At 36.5% G+C, this 8,848-nt stretch overlaps 1 long non-coding RNA gene across 2 annotated transcripts in view; it reads left to right on the top strand.

The window, feature by feature from the left end:
- The first annotated feature begins 1,859 nt into the window (after window positions 1-1,859).
- LOC124259613 overlaps window positions 1,860-8,848 on the top strand; it is a 13,542-nt gene continuing 6,553 nt past the window's right edge. For both annotated transcript variants that reach the window (XR_006893874.1, XR_006893875.1), the window contains exons 1-2: window positions 1,860-1,944; window positions 7,963-8,086. This is a non-coding gene — a long non-coding RNA (uncharacterized LOC124259613). The remainder of the gene's footprint in view (window positions 1,945-7,962; window positions 8,087-8,848) is intronic.

The raw sequence follows: 8,848 nt of genomic DNA, 5'->3' as shown, positions 1-8,848 counted from the left end.
AGATTGATCTCCCTTTGAAGAGCGGCGTGAGTTAGTGGAGTTACCCTCAGGGTTTCGTCGTCCGTTTTAAACGTCATTTATGTATGTGTTATCGTGCGCTTTGTGTCTTTTGTTAATGGGCAGTGGTCGTTTCGCCGTTCCAAAAAATTCCTCGGCAGACTGGCCGAAGCATGTACACGTGCATTGAGCCACTTTAGCACATACCATTTTATTACAGTGCGAGTAGGTAAGAAGCAAGGTTTAAGTTCAGAAACTAAAGTTCGCTTTGGGACCAAGTTGCCTGTTAGGTTTATTATCTCACTGCGATAGTGTGAAGTTGTTGTTCGCCGTGTCGCCGCTTCGGTTGTATGTATCTGTATCGTTAAACAACAATTCATTCACTCTCCTAGCCGCCCTGGTGGTGTTCTACCACGCAGGTAGTGTGAGGTATACACTATACGTATTAGAAAGACCGCGTTCGGGCTGTGAACACTTGTGGGTAATTGCTTGTTTACCTATAAAACCGTGACGGCTGTTTGCGTGATAGGTGAGGGTTTCCTCCATTATGACTTGCATACGGCCAAAAGTATAATAATAATAATGAGTATTGTATTACACCCCAATTGCATATTGAAATTATTTTTGCTGCAGCCCATTCTTTCAAATTCTAAATATTTTGTGGTTGTTGGAATGTGTATATAGAAGTTTGTTTTTGAGTGTGACTTATTGGGTATGTGTGTAAAATTGCTGTCGTTGCTATATGGCTGAAATAATGACGATGCGACGCACAATAAAACGTAACACCTTAGCCTCTCACTGACGCTTTATAAAAAAACTATTTTAGGGACCGTTCATAATTTATGGTTTGGGTGGTGGGGGATGGTGGTGGTGGTGGTGGTGTGTGCGAGTGCGTGCGTGCGTGCGTGCGTGCGCGCGCGCGCGTGTGTGTGTTATGGTGATGATGACTTGGGGGCGCACCCATTTTGTTCTTGGGGAGGTAGGGAGTTATCAATTTTGTACATGCCATACAGGGGGTCACTTTACTTTGTAGATAAAGTTTTAGGGTCCATTAAACAACACATTCACTTGGTACATGCTTCTCTATAAAAATCATCAACAACTCCCCAAAACTCCCAAATTCATGGGCTCAATGACAGCCATTCGGCTAGCTATGCCTGAAAGTTACTAGCCCACAAAATAATTCACTAGTCCGAAATTTAAATGCAGACACGGGTTTCATCATTCAGCTTTTACTTTGATGATAATTTTGATCAGGCCATAATCTTGCGTGATTATAAAGTGTGCTATAACTTAACAAGTCGGAGAGAATGATATATTCACAAAATGACCCCTTGAAAATGAAAATCTATTAGCCAGTTGGCCAGTGACTGTGGATATTTACTACAGCATGTTATCGTTTTGATATACATGTATATCAATACAGTAAAAGTATTATTTTACATATGACTTGATAAATAGTTGTCATCCCGTGCGGTATGCATGCATTACAGTTACAATTACAGTTCTCTACCTCAAAATGTCTCAACCAAGTCAGCGAGTCTGACCACCCGATCCCGTTAGTCGCCTCTTACGACAAGCATGGGTTACCGAAGATCAATATTCTAACCCGGATCTTCACGGGTGAAACCGATTTAAAAAACCGGTTGCGGAGTAATGGACGTAAGCAAATACCTATACACTACTTTGCGCATTCCAATGTATGAAAGTTCTTGAATGTTCATGAATAAACTAACGTTATGTCACAATGTGACTATTAGTTGCTCTGGGACTATTACAAAGTTTTTAAAAATCTCGTAAGAATGAATGATCTCGCGGGATTGTAAGAAAGAAGTAGTTCCGGTTTAACATGACCTCATGGCGTGACCAATATTATTCAATCAGAGCGTTCGATGCAGGGGTACACGGATCTACCTTGGTACACACAACACGGGTGCTGTTCGTTAGGTAAGTTTCCATCTGTTCACCGCATGGATTATCGATTAAGAATTAAATTTCTCTTCGAGGGCACACTCCCTTAATGAACTCAAACAAGTAAACGTTAATTCTGATAACTTTTAACCCCATATTTTGCACCATTTCATGCACATACGTGTGACTCAGAGCACATTCTCGAGGAAAAACCATTGCGCTTTCCTATGAGGTATAGGACAATTCCCCATCTTGACATTTCCCCACACCTGTTTTAACTCCTAGACGAAGCCTACAATGAATAATTTGACAAAATCGACTACCCTAATTCAGATCAAATCCAAAATGAATATCCTCCTGACTTGGGGGTTACTTTTTCAGTAAAAGTTTTTGCGATTGCATCATTTTGATGTTACTAGGAGGCTACCTGTACTGTACTGTACTACTGAGGTAAATTATGTCATTTGGTAAAGCATTCCAAAGGTCTACTGTACTTGGTAAAAAGGATTTTGAATGAAGGGTTGTTTTTACGCGAATATTTAGTAAATTTCGTGAATTTCTCAATTTGTACGAATTACTGGCCGAAACGTTGTCTGGGACAAGATTACATAAATAAAAAAAAATCTGGTGCTTTGCCGTTTATCATTTTATGAAAGAGGGTTACATTTTCTCTCAAAAAGGGGTATGAAATTAGTTTCTGCATATAATTTGTTATGACTTGTACCTCTTGTTGCCCCGCAGATTGTCCTTAATGCATCTAGTTGTAATTTTTCTAGATCGGTATTCTGAGCAGCGGTGCAGTTATCCCAAACATGACTACAATAATCAAATAGCGATAATATAAAAGACTGATACATAATCTGAAGTGATCTACGTTAGAAACGGTATTTCAAACTTCTCAAGCAATTTATCATAGGTGTAACTCTATCTACAATACTATTAATTTGAGCAGCCCAGTTAGCATCCTTTTGAAATATAAGACCTAAGTGTTTATGTTCTTCAACTTCATTTATAGAAATCCCTTGCATGAATAACTGGGGTTTAGGACTAGCAATCCATTTTCTGCTAAATTGAATTGTTTCCGTTCTTTCGGGATTGAAATTCACCTGCCATTTATTTGCCCATATTAATATTCTGTGTAAGTCGTCATTGAGACTGTTTGCTGTTAAAACAGGATCTTCTGTTATTACATACAACGATGTGTCATCAGCAAAAATACGTATGTTACAATCAATATTATCATCGAGGTCATTAATATATATTAGGAACAGCAAAGGTCCTAAAACTGAACCCTGAGGAACACCTTCCAACACAGGATTAAATTCAGAGTTATATCCATTTATAAGTGCCTTCTGAACTCTGTCATGTAGATAACTACCTCGCCATTCTATCAATTTACCACTAATTCCAAAATGACTGTAATTTATTTAAAAGTCCTCTTTGCCATACTATATCAAATGCTTTACTTATGTCACAGCACACTGTTCTTACTTCTTTACCTTTGTCTAAAGCACGTGCAATAAAATTGTACAAATCCATTAACTAATAAGTTGTAGAATCGCCAGGAATGAATCCTGATTGCATTGTACTAATGATATTATTATCTCTAAAATAATTAAACAAATATTTATGAACACACTTTTCGAAAACTTTAGATGCACAACTGGTAAGGGCGACGGTCCTGTAGTTACCACATTCATTTACTCAACCCTTCTTATGCTAGGAAATTACTGATGCTTATTTCCATATCTTAGGGAATACAGCTGCGTGACGCGACTTATTAAAATCTCAGAGAGGGGCAATGATAATTTAGTAGCACTTAGTTTAAGAAACGTATTTCCAATTCCGTCTGGGCCAGTAGCTTTTCTATTGTTTAAGGAGAGTGATATGTCTTGGACGTCGCGTTGTGATAATTCAATACAATCTAGTTTACTTTCTGTTATCAAAGTTGGGGGAGGGAGGGGCGGTCTAGATCTGGAACTGTCGATTGACTGACAAAGAACTCATTTAAAATATTTGCTACTGATTCTGGATCATCATAGATTTCATTAGCATGTGATACGGGTGGAAATGATACAGATGTTCCCTTTTTCTAACATAAGATTTTATCAAACACCACCATGTCTTACTATCACAATTTTCATTGATAATATTATCCAATTTAAAAACATATATTTCTTTTGATTTCTTTATAACTGATACCACTTTAATTCGTAAACTTCTAACAGTTCCCAGCCAGTTGAAGAATTTCGTCGTTTGGCAAGGTTATGTTTGCGATTACATTTACGAATTAGTTTTCGTATTTCAGCTGTCATCCATGGTTTATCTCTGTTTCTAACTGTTACAGTCTTATTTGGGATAAATCTATCACAAGTATCTAATAAAAATCGGTAAACCTGTTTCACTAATTAAAGAATCAATGTCGGTTGTATCCAACATTTCTTTCCAATTAACCTGATCAAAATAAGAGAATAATCCATCTAAGTCTAAAATGAATAATTGTATATCTTTCTCTTAAAACATGTGGTAGGTGGTTTGCAGCTTTTCAAACTGACGAAGACTGGGCAATGGTCACTACATATAGGGTCAGTCACGCCAGAAGAACATACATCATTAAAATTTGTGACAAATATTAAGTCAATTAATGTTCTAGAGCGTTCTGTGATCCTAGTAGGTTCAGTTATGATCTGTCTGAGGCTATAAGTTGCCTGCAAATACTCTATACGCTGTTTATGACAACCGAGATAGTCAATATTAAAATCTCCAACAACAATCATATGTAAGTCCAAGTCTGCTGCATTACCTATCAACACTTCAATTAAATCCCAATACTCATTGCTCTAATCGGCACGATAGAAAGTGCCAACTAAACGATGCTTATTTTTTACTTGAAATTTTCACCCAGAGAGCCTCTAGCCCCACTACCGATAAAGCGATCATACGTTTACAAACTCCACCTCTCCTTGTAGATCTACCTTCTCTAAATGGTTTGTTAAAACCTGGTATTAAAATATCATCATCTGAAATACCAGAATTTAACCAGGTTTCTGTAATACAAACTACATCACAGTCTATTCCTATAATATCAACCTTTTCTCTTAGACTGCGTACATTTAAATGTACTACGTTCAAGTTTGAATGATTGAATATCGAAGGTCCCGGATTTGGGTCAACATCCCCACAACAAATCAAAAGCATGATGAACACTTGTATACCTCTTTCACCAAATATATAGGTGAACATTATAAGAAAAGAAGTATTTATATCTAATTTGTTCTTTGAAGAATTGGAAACTTTACAATGGAATACCCGATTCTCTGTCGACATTGTACTAAGTCAACTCCCAACTTGGAAAATGTGTCTTTCATGTCTATTCAACCACCTTCGGCTATTGATAGTACAGGTAGGCACGTTTTCAAACATCGATAGATGTAATATAAGATGTTTTGTTTACCATTTCAGGTAAAACGATGTATAGAAACACATTTTTCCTTTCATACCATGCAGTGTGCAAAAGAGCTTCCAAAGTTTGCTACCCAGTAGGGCTAGCTATGCCTGAAAGTTACTAGCCAACAAGATAATTCACTAGACCGAAATTGGAATGTAGAAACCAAGTAAAAGATAACAGAAATAGATGAGAATAAAATATTGAAGGCATGACACGGGTTTCATCATTAAGTTGCTAATATGATGGACATTTTATCAAGCCATAATCTTGCATTATTTTAAAGTGTATTATAACTTAACAATGAGGAGAGAGTGAGATATTTACAAAATGACCCCATGAAAATTCACTAGCCTGTGATTGGAGTATTAATGGCCCGACTGGATTATTACTAGCCATTGGCTAGCGGGCCTGTAGCTATCGTGGACTTGTGTGTGTGTGTGTGTGTGTGATGGATGGGGGGCATTCTTGTAGGATGGAACCCAAATATACTTGTAGAATGGGCCAGAATTACTAAAAAGTACAATAAATACAATTTATTAAAATATATTTCACGTTTACAAATCCGTGTCGTTGATTTTCCAAAAATTAATTGTATGACAAACACTGCACGGCATACTGAGTAGATACAAGATAGAACTGCGCTGGGTGTCAAAATTATATTTTTGGTAAAGAAATCTACTAACGGATTTTCGAATGGTCTCGTGGTTGTCAGTTGTCAGTGATGAGCCGATAATCTTTGCAGGAATAAAAAAATATCCGAACTTAGATCTTAACATTCCGAAATTAGCCAGCTATTACGACTGTTAGTAGCTATGACTACCAAGCGTGGTAGATCACTTGGTACGATCTAGTAAAGTCAAGTAACATACGTTACATTTGGGATTACTCTTTCTCTGTAAAGTACTGATGCTACTACTCTTGTTGGGTTCAGTCCCGTCCGGGATTCGAACCCACACAATCTTCGAGTCAGGCACTTAATCAGCCCTCTAACCCAAGTCTTCCATGTCTAAAGGATGCCTGTATGGAAGTTAAGGTGACAGAAATTAAGAAAAATTACTCAAAGATCCCAGAAAAAATGTAAAGTTGACAGAAAATGAATGTTGTTTTTCACCTATTTTTCATAACTTGTGTATATTCCAAATATTCTGCAAATACAGACATGTTTAGAAACAGACATTTCATATTTTGAAAACAATTGACAAGTATAGAACTATTTAATCATTTTATTCAAATGTCATGATTACTCATAAGAAACGAAACATTAATAGCATTTATGAGATGCCTAGCCTGATAGAAAATACTGTGACACTATGGACTGGAATATTTTCAAGGTCACATCTAGATTCACACTGCATTATCTGAGAGTCTCAAAATTGTGAAAAGAGGTTCTGCTACACCATGTTGATGACAAGCATTTCCAATTCAAGAAAGCGTCCAAAACAAAGTATAGGACTTTAATTCGTTTACAGCTGTATATACTACACATGCGCGTTTCTCTATAGACAATGTATTGATTGACCACCAGATGTTCAAACGAATCTGACGATGCGTTACTGTTTATGTTACTCTTGATGTCAATGGTAACTGTGGTGATACAGAGATCTAATCGCCCCTCTTTTCTCCTCTGAGCATGTGAATCTCATCCAGCTGCAAAAGATTCATAGCACATGGGACAACAAAAATTATATACTTCTAATGTATTTACAGTTCATTACAATGTTGACATCATGGTATTATTGATAAATGAAGCATATTTAACTGAACAAATAAACAAATGCTAAATGGGGTTGTAATGATAAACCCTCTTATACAGACTACATTTATTAGAGTCAAACATTGCATGTATAAATCATCATTATTTACAGACTTTCAAAATATTATTTAACATGCTATACATTATTTTTATTAGAATAAAACAAGAACTTTCAATGCACAACGACTTTTCTTCCAAGTAATTCAAAATTCCAAGATACTAATTTTTGTTAGCACAAACCCCAATAAAATGTGTTTTCACAACTTAGAAGTATTTACAAGCACGTCACGAAAGAGCCAACATGTACATAAATGTTTTTTGTCCAATCTCCTTTGGTAACAGTATTTGTTTTTACATTGATGATTAATATACTGAAAGGGTTCAGGGTGAATTGAATGGATATTTGCTATGATGAATAACGTAAGTGATCATACATTTATTCACAACTGCAAAATCCTCTTTCCCCTTTTTACTATGAAATATCAAATAAAATTTAACGATTCATGCATCCAAGTCCCAAGTTTTTTGTAGCCTGTTACATGTAATGGTTGTCATCAGGACATTCCCCATGTAACATTTTCTATCGCCTTTCCCGTTGTTTGTCACTAGGAGTAGTAAACAACGTAAGGTCTCGCGTTGTCCCGTGACCTACTTACAGGCCACATTACCATGCTGACATGTATTTCCCGACGACAGTGTATTCTCGAGGAAACGACAGCTTTATGTTGCACACAATGGCTCGACTGACGGCATGTAGCTGGGAAAAAGAGCTATTTGTATCATTGACTGAGATGGTGTGCTTTGAATGATCATGTTTCCTATCATTCAACACACTGCATTTACTGATTTTCAGATTAAACATTGACTAGAACGCTGGATACGGAATAGACGTTTCTTTTGCTTGAACAACCATAAAACAACTATCAACACGCTGGATTCTGTATCAAAGAAGGCAGGCATACCTGTGATATCGCTAGGTAAGAGCACGTGGCGATACTACATGTCCTAAGTGAAGAATGACGATAATTTTATGGATTTATGGATTCTGTGAAAGACGGCGCTTTAACATTGATTCTAAAGCAAAGCAAGTGATACATGAGAACAAATTCTAGAGGATTTTATGGATTATTTTATGCATTCCAGCTTTTAAAAGTGTAACATCACTATCTATGGCAAGGAGACAACATCAGGTATGTACACACGATGCCGCCATCTACCAAAGTGACACTGATTACCTTGCTAGAACATTCAGACTGAATGTACTTAGGAATATTCAACACGTTATCTCAAATCGCATTGTAAATGTGATAGTTATACTCTAAATGATGAATGCCATAGTTCGTGTTTATAGTTACAACAGTGGTGAAATATGACATCTTTCAATGACTAATGTCATATCGCTACTATATATATTAAGAAAAATAGTTTTTGTGTGCAAATCAAAAGTTACAAAACAAGCGAGAATCTCATGAACATACGTATGTCTTAAAAGACTCTATGGCGTTACTTAATATCGTTTAAAAGTGTGTTTTGCAAATCGAGGGTTCAGCATAGTAAATGAATGATAAAGGGTCTGGTGCATTGTGTGTGTATAATTATTTCTGACACAGTTTGATATGAAATTATAAGACCAAACACTCTCTCCAAAAAGGTCTTGATTATTTTATGATCAACCGATTAGGTATCTGTTGGACATTTTATATATAGCTTTGGATTAGCATTGAGTGTGTAGATAACTT

The sequence above is a fragment of the Haliotis rubra genome, unplaced genomic scaffold, assembly GCF_003918875.1.
Source record: "Haliotis rubra isolate DU_JTF1 unplaced genomic scaffold, ASM391887v1 Scf73, whole genome shotgun sequence".
Classification (NCBI taxonomy): domain Eukaryota; kingdom Metazoa; phylum Mollusca; class Gastropoda; order Lepetellida; family Haliotidae; genus Haliotis; species Haliotis rubra.
The sequence above is the reverse complement of the archived record's forward strand: the minus strand, read 5'-3'. Positions and strand labels throughout refer to the sequence as shown.